Genomic DNA, 14,721 nt, shown 5'->3' with positions numbered 1-14,721 from the left:
ATGTGACGCAGCTCCTTCACTTAGACATAGAAAACTGTACTACAACATGTTTGTTTTTTTTGCAAAATAACCAAATAACATTATGTTTAAATATGGTAAATGTTGCAGTAAAAGCTAATTGTATAATGTAATGAACAAGTGATTGATTTGTGGTGATCTAGTAAATAACTTTCACTTAATCTTTATTCATTTTATCACCTTTAAGTCTAATCATTTGGCTGTAAATAAATCGTTAACCTTGTAAAACTAAAGATAACAGGCATAGTCGCTGCACATAAAACAGCAGAAAACATATATCTTAATGGCTCATTTCAGATCTCTTTGCAGGGAAAACGGCAGGAAGGCTACCTTTCATTTCTCCAGACAGGTGCACATTATTATACAATTGGTCTTTAATGAGCATGCCGTGTTTGTGCAGATCTGTCTGAGCTGGAGGCCTGTCTTCATTCATTTTAGATGAAGTGCCTGGAGAGATACCACATCAATATTCATGCACTGATGATTACAGGAAGCAGGCAACGATATTACTGCACCGTTAAGTGCAAAGAAATGTCAAATGTAAACATGTACAATATGATTTATGATATTTAAATGACACACAATTAGATTAATGGCTTGAACCAACCTCACTGACCTCCATTAGATGCACTTTTAATAATTACCCCCCAAGACACTTCATTTGTAATGAGGGAATAGACTGATTTCAATGTTTGATATTCGATTTGGTAACATGCTGTAAGTGTTTCCACTTAGAGACAAACATTCATTCACTGCACAAAGGGAGCATGCATACATAACACCACTAATAACCAGCTCATCTAATGGTGAGAGTTACCTTGTTACTGTTTTCTCTGTATATATGAAAACCTCCAACACACCTGGAGATGCTAACGCAAGCAAAGGTTTCCACTAAGGATTTCTGCTTTGTGCTTCAGAAGCATCACTTCTTAGTTGATGTGTGTGGATCGCTGATTCCCAAAGTAGCTGAGGTAGGTATTGATTTGCTGAGGATAAGAGGGATAACGGTATATCTGAGTGGGACTGTGGGGAGGGAATGAATACTCCTTCAGAGGCTGGAGAGAATGTTAACAGAACTCAAGCACCCGTTTTGCCACGAGGTAAAGTATCAGTTTATATTTAAAGACTTTTTATCTCACTATTAAGAGAGAAAAACAAAGATTTTTTTTTTTCTTTTTTCATGGCAATAGTGAAGACCTTCCTTCACATAAAGTGGTATTTAGGAACTAAACTAAACTAAACTATGAAAGTTTCCTTTGTGTGAAGTAGAAGAAAAAAAAATGTGTCAAACTATGAAAAAACTCATGCAAAACAACAATGAACATTGTTTTTTTTTTTTTGTCCCTGTGTTAATTTGTTGACTATTATGACTTGTGGGGACAGCTGCAGATTTGAATAATATGATCAGCTGTGTGTCTTGTTGCAATGTACAATATGATGACATCAGGTTAATGAGAGATATGCCAAAATGTCCTGCTAACTGGTATAATCAGATCTCTTATTGTTTGGGTCTAATTCCCACCTGGGTGTTAAACAGTCTGATAGATACAGGAAAAACAACTGATGAATAGCTTTTGTTTGCGAAATTAATACAACAACACAATCTTGGCAGTGTCATTATGGTAAGCCATCTCCGCTGACAAAAGAAACTGGGTAAACATACTTAATATTCATCAGTAGCCTTCAAAAGAGTAAATGAAGTGGAAAAAGAACAAAAACGTAGACTTTGACGTTATTTACATCTATTCGAATTAACGTGAACATATTTATTTCACCTTATCTTCCGCTCTTCACTGCCTCTTTTTAATCATCATTTAGGCGTAGTGTTTGAGGTGGTGCCAACTCAGGACACAGTTAATCAGTGGTGGCCAAATCTGAACACTCACAATAAATCATTAGGTCTTTTTTTCCTCCTTTCCACCTACTGTGCCAAAGATTTAGCTTTATTTTGAGAAACTGCTTTTTAATTCTGTTTGTTCGCTGTGATATTTTCCATGCCCTGCTCAACAAGACAGGTTAATAAACTTGTGAAAAAAAAAGTTGTATATATTTCTTTTTTTTAAAGTTTGCCGTGCCCATCTGTTATTAGATGCTTTCCTATTTTAGGAAAAAAAAAAATGAGCGTACTTGAAAATGTGAGTGTGTCAAAACTTCAATAGAGTCTGAAAAATGAGGAGCAGGTTTTCTTCAATTTGTCCTGTGTGTACCGTTCCTGTAAATAGCTGTTGTACTTGGAGGGGAAAGCTAATTGGGTTTCACTAATTAGATGGAGAAAATCACATGATTACCTGGAGTGTAACTGCAAGTGACTCAGGATTTCTGAATTTATTACAAAGATTACTGGAAACTGTTTCCCATAATTGCAATGTCTGACCCTTATTTTCATATGCATCCAGTAAGGTGGAATGGTTAAGCCTTCGGTCTTCAGTTATGGTTATTAGATGCTAACATGCTGGCTTGTGACTCACAAACTGAAATACTAAGTCATTTTAGGAGGCCACAGATTCAGGACCGGGGGAGGCTGTCGGTCAGTGCCACTGCCAAGCCAGCCCATGCCATCCATAGGAATTGATGCTGCCACCTACTGGCAAAGAGAGCAATAGCTGCAGCAATTTCAACACCTGCACCACCTGCAGGCAGTGAATGTTACAGCTGCAGTTACGACTTGTAGCAGTAAAACACTAAGGAGGGTATCTACTAAGGATTTGTGGTTCATTTTCAAGTGCTTAACCGTCATTGTATTTGTCTGGAGAAACAGTGAGTGAGAGAGACAGAAAGAGAGAGAGAGGCACATTAAAAAATGTACTTTAAAGTTACTGAACCGAAGTTCACTGCTCAGCAGCGCAACACAAGACAAAGGAGCAACAATGAAACAAGTAGTTATTTGTCACACGGCTTTACCTTTCTATTGCCTGAAGTTGCCCTCTGTTTACTTTTCCCAACTTTTAATGGCTCCAGATCCCGTCCAGTGCAGTATACTTGAAGAAGCCAGTAATCAAGTAGACCGTTTTTTTAATCCTGCTATGGAAATAACTGTCAAAGGAGTGTAAATGTTTCACCAAAAGTCATTCAGTCACTGATCTCTTTATTACGCTGACAACATCAGGCTATTAAACTAATATTTTGTTTATGCAAAACAGCTGAACTGCCGCTGGCCTCATTTACATGTGTAGTCTTAAAAAATTGTGGTGATGCAAATTCCAAAAGTTTGTGAATGATTTTATCATTAATTACTTTCCCTTTCTGAACTTCTTATAATATGTACTCACTGCAGGCACTTCAGACATGGATGCCAGAGTGTTGATTGTCTGTATTTTCAAGACATTTTAGTAATGGTCACTATTTTTACATCCGGAACAAATTCGTCATAAATGAAAATTTGATGGATGCCTGTGATTTGGCCGTGGACATTTTCTCAGGATGTTCCATTGAAATCAGCAGTCTTGTTATTATCAGCCTCAGCAGGCTTTATTGTTATTCAGTCCATTAAGGTGCTTGTACAAAGTACACATCCTGCCACATTATGTTCAGATCTACATCTTGAAATGTCAATTCTTTAATGGTCCAAGCCGCGGCCTTGTCTGACTTGGACATCTGCAAGCTGTTTTAACGACATGTCACACATTGTTGCTAAAAGGGGTGTGGCTTCTGTCATGTGGACATTTAGAAATTCTGAAAATGTGGGACAGTATGGTTATTTTAAACCGCTTCTCAGTTGAACTTATAGAACATGTACTGTACCGTTATACATACTGTTGATGTGATATGATATTGTACACACCATGATTGAAGACTTTGACCAGCTCGTCCTCCCACTGGACCTATGTGTTACAGTTGTCTTATTTACATGTAATCTATTATTTCTAGTGATTTTGAAATATGTACCTAATCTGTGCCTGCAAGATTTTGCAAGCTTTATTTTTGTGTTGTGTGGGTGAAGCAGTTCTTACATTAACACCAGGATGAGGTGCCGCTGATAACGGGAATATACGCACTCAAAAGCCACCTTGCGTACCTGAACGCATGCTTCAAGCATCCAGGTGACATTATTTGTGACAATAGTTGCATTGTGTTTGTGTTTGCGGGCAGATCCTGCACAGTGCTCCAGTGAAGGAGTGCGCTTGATCAATTTATCAAACAACCAAAACAGGCAGTGCTCATTTTCAGATTGTGGTAGATGCACATCGTCACTGGAGCACATTGGGGACTGATCCAGGAACTCTTAAATCTGACTAAAATCTGGAATATCAGACAGACTTTTCTTGTAGATGAGTCAAGGAGAATGAGAGCATTGCATCTAAACATTTAAAATTTTGTATCAAGAAGCAAAAAAGTTGTGGCAAGTTCAAGTTAATTTGCCTTACTTGACATCAGGCAGCCTACAATGTGACTATTGCACATGTACACATTGCAGTGCCGATGCTGAAGCAACATATGATGTACGCCTACTGTCAACCATTTATACTTGTTGTGCATATGGCATCAGGTTCTATTGAAGCACTACCGAGGCTCCTGAATGCCAATCAGCAAGCTGACAAACGTCCTTTGGAACTACTGAAACACTGAGGATCATAAATGTCTGAACTTATCATCAAGAGATGAACTTACTTGTTGACTGTAAGTTATACATGTCACCATTATTTTTTCAGGACTGCCGGACTGTGTGTTTGTGCAGCTATCACCTTTCCTAATGACTCAAGATGTCTTGTGAATGACAACACCGTGTAAATAATAATAAAACCCCCCCCCACAAATAATCAGAACCATTCCAGTAACTCACTGAATGATGTGAATATAATGAAACATGTAGCTGATATCAGAGGTGAGACTCCTAACTAATGGCATGCTGGCTATCTGGAGAACCAGGTGGTCTGGTTGACAGTTGGGGAAGATGCAATGCAAAATATATGTATTTTTAAATAAGTGCTGTGTGACTGAGTGGCCCAGCCTGCAGTTGGCTATTACATGTATCACCCTCTATCTCCCAGCCAGTCACTCATGGTCCAGTCCATTCTAACTTTGCCTGGCCCCACCCCTTTCCCCATCTCAGTTGGTGACATTTGGATAAATAGTAGAGCAAGATGGACTAACAAAAAGAGAGAAAAAAAACCCCATAAAGGTGGTGCTGAAAAGCAGAGAGAAAAGAGGTTTAGGTCCCTTGAGGCTGATGCAGCCAAATGTTTTAAAATAACAAATTATTCATTTGGCGCCATTACCAGTCAGTCATCTGAGCCTGGTGAGCCTGAAGGCACTGGCAGCAGAGCGGGGAGAGAGCAGCCCACTGAGCCCAGCCGTACCAGTTCGACTGTTTGTCCAGGTTTTGCAGCTGAAGCACTAAGACAGAGGACAGAAAGGATGAGAGAAGCAAGGTTTGGGTTAGGCTGGCTTGCCATTTAGCTATATCAGTGCCTTTTGTTGAAATGTGTTCAACTTTTCAGAAAGTTAATGCTTTCATTGGTGTCACTTTTTTGCGAACCAACCAATCACAACCTGGATGGGTGGGACATTATAAAAAGGATTGACGTACTAGAGTTAGTGCTTCACATTCACAAATTAGAGACTAACCACCATTACAGACCATTTTACAAGGGGTTCATGAAGGAACAAAACCTACATAACTTAAGAAAATTAGTTGTGTATTTCTTAAAATGCTGTATTGTCAAACTGGAATGAATATGATATTAATATTAGGCTATACAGTATATGATTATATGAAATTATAATGAATATACTAAAATTATTATACTAACATTTTACTACTATATTAATCTTTATTTAATGTTATAGTATTTTACTAATATACTAATTAATACTAGTTACTCATTCATGTGAATAGTGCGTCTGCAATGTGCGCTACACTTAACCAGAACCAGGATGCATCCAGCGCCATTTTTCATTCCTATAGTACGTCCCTGCTCGACAGAGTGTGAAACAAAAGACAAAGTCAAAGCCACACTTAAACTTGAATATAACATTAAGTTTCCCTTGACAACAATTTCATAATGACTTACGGTGTTACGTGTCTTCATCTGCCGCTGCTTCTCGCTCTCAGCCTGTGGCCACTGACTGAAATGACAAATGTTGCCAGCATTCTGTGAGTTGGCCAAAAATTAAACGAAACCTGTTGCTCTTACACTTGCCATGGCAGCGCGGTGATCAGTCATACACCACTCTTGCAGCTAGCTAGGTATCTCAGTTTCAGTGTAACCCCACTGCAGTGAGGGCCGCTTGTCTGCCGTAAACAGCTGCTCCCTCAACTTTTCTCGCTGATAGGTGGCACAACTTGGTCTGGAACAGATCCAGAACTGCTGGTCCTATGCTGCTGGCACTGTTTGTTTTCCAGATAACACATTGCATTTCTCACTAAAGCAACACAAGACATAAATACAGTAATTACAGCACATCTCCACTCTGCTATGTGTGTTAACAGAATGGAAAATTCACTTTTCTCACTTTTTTCCTCATTGTCTTTTATGACAATATTCAAGCACCAGACCACTGTTTTGCATGCTGATGCCATTTGGTTTGGCAATCTGCTCAGAGAAGTCTGCTCCAAGCTGCTTTGTGCACATAGATGACACTTATTGTGCTGTGGTGCGTTCATGTGCTATGAGGAAAATCTTTTGATCAACCACATCATTCTCATTGATGGCACATTTGTTTGTTTTCTGAATTTTAGCACAATATATGACAATTTAGCCTGTGATTCCAGTGCTGCTGACAGCCAGCACTGAAGTTTTGAATGTCCACAGCATCACAATAGCAGCTGAATGCGCCACATACAGACGCAGAGCCATCCCACACCAGAAGCACCTATATGCTATGACACACAACTCTCACAAGATTGTGTTACTTCTATAACCTTGGCCATAAAATAGTGGATCAGGTGGATAAAGATTGCAGCCTGCGTGATAATGTTTGCTTCTCCCAGAGTGCCGTGCACACACAGCAATTCTGAACTGGCAAGAGTAAAACGTTGAGACCTGGATGATTTGTATAAGCCTGGCAAAATCATCCTCCCTGGTAACAAGGTCAAACAACAGGAATTTATCTCGAACTTGATCTGAGCTGCAGCATGACTAATTGATGGTATTTTTAATTCAGACTGGTTGTTGGCACCCAGTCTGCTGAACAGGGGGACTGACGTGTGCAGTATCAATACAATGACTTACTGTAAGGATGCTTATTTCAAATGATACAGACAGATAGATAACAATCAGTCAATTTTTCTTCAGGACAATGATTCAAGGTTTTTTCAGTGTTATCCAGCTTCCAGTGAGAATGGTCTTTGACTGCCAGTGCTGCAAGCAGGCAACCACAGGCATTACTGTAACCCTTTCACCTGCGTGGCGATAAAGAGTAACAGTTGTTGTAGAAAGAAATGGGCTTTAAAGAACTGGAGCTCAGCCCAGCTCTACCGATGCATGCTGGTCCATGGGCATGAATGCAGGTCTGAAGGTTAATTGCTACCAGATGTTCATCCTCACAAGTTTGTTAATCAAGAGAAATTATCAGTCTCCTGTAGTGAATAGCCCAAGCTATAGTTAGTGCAAATTTACAGAGACTGAAAGTAAGTATAACACATGATGAATGAATGTTTTGAGGTTGCAGGTACCTCCATTTGATCTCAGCTTTGAGTCTAATACATTCATCAGCCTCAGTTCAAATTTAATAATAATACATTTATTTGTACAGCACCTTTCATGCAGGAATTGCAGCTCAAAGTGCTTTATGACAAAGAAATCACATGAACCAAGTGAGTGCTTTATATAGAAAAGACATTAAAAGGACATAAAACGGGCATAAAAAAATAATGTAAAAGAGATGGAGAGTAAGATCCATTTGATGATAATAGTAAGAGTAGGATAGAATAAGGATAAAAATAAAGACAATGCATAACAAGAGATGGAAACTAAAATCACAGAATAAAATAATGAAATAGGTGAAAATTGATTACATAGAACGCATAAAATCAAGTGAAATACAACATTGTAAAAGAAGTGCAGCAATGAGCGGTGCATAAGTGTGAAGCAAAGCACAAAGTCTCAGGCCTGTGCGAGGAAGTCACAGCAAGCTAAAGGCTGAAAGGGACGCGAAGACATCAGTTTTTAGCTTTCTTTAAAAAGTATGTAGTGAGCTGCTTCCTCGATATCTATAGGTAGTGTGTTCCAGAGCTTAGGGGTGAAATTTACAAAGGATACATCCCAGATTTTGGCTGTTGCTGCAAACCAGCTACCAATAAACCAATAAACCAATAAACCAGCAGCAGATGATGGCAGTGTCAAATATTAAACAAGGACGGGAGGGAATGCAGCTTGGTCCTAGCCTATTTGACTCAGATTTCAGGCACTAATGAAATGAATACCAGCCTATGTGCATCAATGTGAATTCTAAAGGGAGGTCCGGAGGCATTCATTTAACATATCTGGGTTTTGGTCTTGAAAATGACCTGATTTTCTCTGGTCTTTTTGTCATTGTAACCCCTCTTTCCTCCTGAGGTCTCTATTATAAATTCATATGAAAATGAACTTGAATATATGCACTTTTGAAGCAACTGATATTCATAAAACAGCCTTCACTCATTCAAAATAGCCTCCTTACGGTTTTTTGGAAATCCTCAACTGTGAGATTATCTGACACTTTGTGTGACAGTACGCTCTAGATTTAGTAAATAAGACAGATGGGACTTAAGGACACAAAGTAAACCTAAAACAAAACGAGCCAACATGAAACTTCACAATAAAATAGGATTTGCTGGGGGGAAGGGACCTGGACAGACAAAATGGTTCAGACCAGCCAGCCTATTTCCTGTGTTTGGAAAGTGTGCCACCACTGGCATAAGTCCTGATGGCAACACTAACTGATGGTGCTGTAAATTCATTCTTATTTCGTTAACGAAAAGACCAGAGCAATGTAGTTGAGAACATTTTCAAAAATATATTTGGAAAGTAGAGGATCTATTCCTTGAATGTGTTATCTTTTGGACAATCAAAGACTTTCCAACAATTTCGCATGAGAAAGAAACAATGAGCTTTAGATCCATTGTAGAGTCGAGTAAATGATAAGACAAGCAGCCCTGTGATTCTCTGGCATCTTTCTGATCATCAGTATGCTCTATCTGTTTGGTATTTTTGCGTATTGTATCTATGCATATTGCATATAGCATAAAGGAGAGTTTTGCTTTTTGTCCTTTGTCCTTTGCCACAATTATAATTCAGCCAGTATTTTGCTCTCCTGTGGGTTGGCTCTCATGTCCAGATTATAGTAGATTAGATTTACTTGCTATAAACAGATAACTGCACACAAATGCACAATCTGTATGAAGACGACATGATTTTGGTGTTGGAAGTGTGATGCTTTCCGTTTGTAAACCAAGTAGTTTTGATCACATTTGAGTGGGCGTTAGTTGCATGCAGGTAAACACTCCACATGGAGAGCTAAAGAGGCTGAAATGCACCCCTGATGGTAATTTATCTTTTTTTTGTTTTTTCTGATTCATCTGCATTCATATGGACATATCTGTTAATACAGATTAGCTGAAATGTCATCTAAACCTGAATCAAGTTGCCAACCAAACAGTAAACAATGACTGCCACATGGAAGAGCAAGTCTTGGCCCCGATATCTGTTATCTGGATATCTACTGGCTATAACCGGAAGCCCCAGAACACTGGCCATTGGCCGCTGAGGCTAACCACTAAATTCCACTGGCGACATGGCCGCTGGAGCTGATCGCAGCCATTCCAGACAATGCTTGCAATTTTACCAGGAACATTGCAGCAAAGTTGAGAAGCATCTTTCCACTCTGGTCAGAGAATACGCGCCTAGTCTATTTTTGATAGATGCTGTGTCAAGCTGCACAGAGCAGATCAAGCCAGACAGGAAGTCAGACAAAAGAACAGCATAGAGAATCAAAATAAAAAAATCTGTCATGACTGGCGATCGTACAGTAACGGTAAACACACAGACAAAAAATAAACCATTTAACTAGGTAGCCCCTTTCACACATGGTAGAAGCACAAGTATCAAGGAAAAATGACCAAATTGCCAAAAGCTGAGCAAGTCAACAAAATCAGGCCGGTAGAATCCTGCAACTTCTAAAACGCTTCTAGCGGGGATTGAGACCGCATGCGGGATGGAACAAAACCGCAGCCAGACCGTGATGCCTGGTGGAATCTGACGGTGAGTCATCATCAGATCAGAGCCTATGGGTTCCAAGATTGGATTAGATTAGATTTAGCTTTTTTGTTAATGCACAGAGAAAACAAGTACCGAGAACAACAAAATGTAGTTTAGCGTCTAACCAGTGCAAAAAGCAGATCAACACACTAATATACATAGAAGTATAGAAATAATCAGCAAGGGGTAGACATGAATATGAGAGGTATATACAGTTGCATCTTTGACCACCATATTAACAAAGCAACCTTAATCAATATGTAAATGTGGAGAAATTATTAAATATGCATTGGAGCTTTGAGGTACAATTATAATTACGGTGTTTACCTGTTTCAAGTGTGAATCTAATCAAGAAGCTTTGAAGAAGCTTGTTATTTTAATTCAATGATTCATTCCGAACTTCCGCAGCGACAGGAATATGTGTGCATGTTTATTTCATCTTTGTTGTCCTGCTGGGAACTCCAAGGACAGCTCTGCAGCTCCACTAACTCCTGGAGGGGACAGGGTGGCTTTCCCTGCTCAAGAACACTGATTAAACTGCTGTTATTCGTATTTTTATCTAAGTATAAAAGTGGGAGCAAATGTTCACCACTGAGAGTTTTAGACCAGTAAGGACTAATTTCTGTTTTGTTTGATGGAGGGGAGTTGAACAGTTGCACCATTATCCCATCTTGACCACTTGTTTGGAGCTGTCCTTTGTTTATAGGAGGGAAGAACAAAGTGAACCTCTGATTATCACCTGTTCCTGCTTCACCTCTCCTATATAAGCCGGTGGATTCAGTGAGTTTCTCTCCGTCTCCCTTGGTGTTTGGTTTGTTCTTTGCTTTAGATTTTCCTCGTGTTTATTTTCTTTGTTCATTACACTTCACTGTACGCTCATTCAAGCACTCACTCATCAGAACACTACTGATGTTACTGCCTTACATGTTTTATATTGTCATTGGTTCATTTATATGTTGTGATGTTTGACCTAGTCCTTTTGTTGACCCACTGGGTCTGTTTGGCGGGTGCTAACCCAATCGGTTTGGTTTAAATGGAATTTCTTCTGGTCGGCTGTCAGTTGTGCTGGAGGGCTTGTTGCAGCTTTGTTGATTTCATGTGGTGATGAAAGTGAGTAGAGCTATATGTTCAGGATCATGTCCGTGGGTTTCTGGAAGTGCCTGCAAACAGTACCAGCCACTTAGAATTGCTGTCCCCAGCCAGAGGCCCTTTGGCTGCCAGCCGGCTGGGGTCCAGTTCCCCGCCATTTCCCAGTCACTGGGAGTTCCCCCTCCTCCTTCTGGTGCATGTCTAGATTCCACTGTAAACACAGTCATTCATTCAATTGCAGGGTGTCACCATGAGATGATGCTTTCTTCACAAAAAGAAATTCACACATCAATGTGTGACGCCCACAACCCAGTGCAGATTCATGTTTCCTTATTTAGGCCGTGGTTTCAGAGTATGTTTCCCAGACTTCGGGTAGTTACTGGAACTTCAGTAATGTTTGCCACCTGCCTAGTTGTTATTAGTTGTTCATATATTTAACAGCATAAACTCTGAAATTGCTGAAAAACTAACACAAAAATCAGCAATATTGTTATTATTATTATCAATAAACTGCCAACTACCATTGATTCAGCGACCGAGGAACATATTGAATTGTTGTTTTGCCATATTAACAGGGACAGTGAAATAGGTTTGGATGCTCCATTCACAAAACACAACTTTTCATTCGTGGGTTTGTGTCTGTATTTGTTGGGGCTAAAGAGTTGTTGTTAAAACTCAGGATGACACAACAATGGGCGGGTGGTGAAGTGTGAACAAAAGGTGCACTTTAAGAATGTGAGAAATAAAGTCAGGTTATTTTTTTTAGTTTCCTTTCCTGTTTGCAATGTCTTCTATGACCAAAAAACAAGTGAAAGAAGACATTTTATTCAGCGAGTTTACACCTAAGATTCACTTGTTAAAGAATGTGGTCCGCAACCTACTGAAACCTTCCAGTTCACACGAATGAAACTAGGCGAGGCACCATCATTTCTGTGTCAACAACTCTTCACTTAAGTGTTTGTTCAGTCAGAAGACACTTTTATTCATAGTGTGAGTGCAGTAGTGGGATTAAATGACCTTTTTTTTCTAAGGAAGTATGCGCCCAATTTTGACTCGTAACACAACAGATGTCACAATAACAAGTCATTTTAATGTATAAGAGAATAGAATGAACAGATAACACCTCATTTGTAGTGTTAACAAAGGCATGGTAGATAATGTGGGGGCTGGGAGACCTTTTTGGATGGTACCCTCGCTCATTAAGTACGAACAAAAAAGTCCACTGTAATGCTAATGATTTGTTTGGGCTCTCTTACCTTTCAAGAATAGCAGGAGATGTGTGGGAACACACGGTTTGTTTAAACTGACTGATGAATGCACAGATGAGTGCAGCTGTGTGCACACCAGTGTTTCTTACTGTATATCATTAATTTCCCACCTGCTTTCATTTTTCACGCACTTTTGTTGAATAACACATTTCTTGGCCAAAGCGACGGCTGCTGTGCCACGTGCGTAAACATCACTCTCTCTCAATTTAAAGACGGACTCATCGTTTCAGCTGCTGTGTGATGCTGCAGGTGTTAAATAAACTCAAAGGAAAGAATCTGACACACCGTGGAGAATAAACAGAACAACATTATTGAAGTTTCAGCGAAATCCTGGATATGTTCGTGAACACCAGTGGCACCGACATTATTGTATGATTCAGACATTAAACTAACACATTTCAGACCTGCCTGACTCACATTAATAGCTGTATTTTGATGGACATTTCAGTAGATTATGTTATATATGTAATACAATGGAAAAGTCAAAGCAAGTACATGAAAGTTGGTTGATGTTGGAGCTGTGTGCACAAGTCTGCTGACTACAGCCGCGCAAACTGAGGCTTTTGTGTTGTCTGCGGTTGCCGTTATGGACCAATCTCTGTATAAAAACACTGTCAATTTGTCCCGATGTGGTGCATTACCAATGTGTAGGTTACATTGACAAGATAAATTATATGCCTTATTAACAGCAATCAGCTGCACAGGTGATGTTGATTAACAAAAAAAATTGAATTGATAAAAAATATAAATAATTTCCCGCTCATACTGCCCTCACACAGTTCTGTTGAATAATGCATCTTTTAGTGCTTTCATGGCACAGGATAGACATGTAGCAATCAGTAATTACTGCAGAGGTGCCTTCGAGTATTTTCACAACCTCAAAATAACAGCGAGACTGGGCTAACTTTCATAATCACTGCTCTTCCTTGTGGGTAGATACTGTAAAGCATTGCAGCTGGTGTCCACATGTTGCTTTGGGCATTACGAGTCGGGGCTATGTTCACTACATCGTCACAGGAAGATCTGTGTAGGTCCTGTCACTGACCAGCCGGCTATTTTAGGTGGCTGTATCTTCAGCAGGCATTTTCTAGTCTCACTGGTTTACAGCGAATAAGTTCCTCTCACCCATATAGCATATTGTATATTGTAGTATAGTTTGAATTCTTGTCTCGGGTAGTGTATCATGGCTTCTGTTGTGGCTTGTTTCATTCAAGCTCCCTCTGAAACACTGTTGGAACATTGTACTAAACAACAGTTGTGAAAGATTGATGACCACTTTAATGTCAAAACTGGGGCAAATCGTCTGAAGGAAACGGTTAAGAGTATTCTGAAAGCTAATTTGATTGCAGAAGGTTTTTGGTAAATGATAAGCAATTCTCCAGTGTGCCTCTGTCTTCAAACAGATCTAACATTTGAGTGCAAAAAAAGCTACTGAGCATGAAAAATGTATACAACAGAGAGAATAAGTTAAAGTAATGACACAAAAACAGAGCAGAAAGGGATGAAACAACAACAGGAACAAGCAAAATTAAAGGTTGAACAATGTCAACCTGACCTGTCAAAGGAAAATGAGATGTCAGTGAGTTGATTGACCAGTCCACAGCTGCTGGTGCACCTACTGCTGCTCCATGTGACTGTCAGCGGTTGGCAGATTGTAGAAATTGGCCTGTTCAGGACCACACCTTTATCTTACAGCATCATTTTACTGGTAAAGCTCAGGAGGCACATGAAGCTTTGACATCTGAAGACTGTAAATACCGGGGTCCAACGTGACCTTTTTTTCCCACTGTCCCAGTTGACCTGTGAATCAGTTTTACTGGCCCCTTGTATATTTTCAGTGGCCCAGCAGGCGACTAAATAATTTTTTTTTTTTTTCTGTAATTTGTGAGAGAAGCATGAGTCAGTTTTGCCTTTTTTCCCCACTGTCAGACACAGGCAGTCATGTCCCTCTAACAAATTGTGTTGAGGTATTTTTGTATCATCTAATGTTGTGAAAGCTCTCTTGACTTCCTGTTTAGCCTGTCTGTCCTTTTTAGGAGGAAAGCAGGAAGTGCATCACTGATTATCACCTGTTCCTGCTGCTATATAAGGCAACGGATTCAGTCAGTTTCTCTCTCTCTCCCTGTGGTGCAGGGCTTGTTTGAGTTACGTTTTCCCTGTGTTTATTT

Source organism: Chaetodon auriga, chromosome 9 (assembly GCF_051107435.1).
Source record: "Chaetodon auriga isolate fChaAug3 chromosome 9, fChaAug3.hap1, whole genome shotgun sequence".
NCBI classification, from domain to species: Eukaryota; Metazoa; Chordata; class Actinopteri; order Chaetodontiformes; family Chaetodontidae; genus Chaetodon; species Chaetodon auriga.
The sequence above is the reverse complement of the archived record's forward strand: the minus strand, read 5'-3'. Positions refer to the sequence as shown.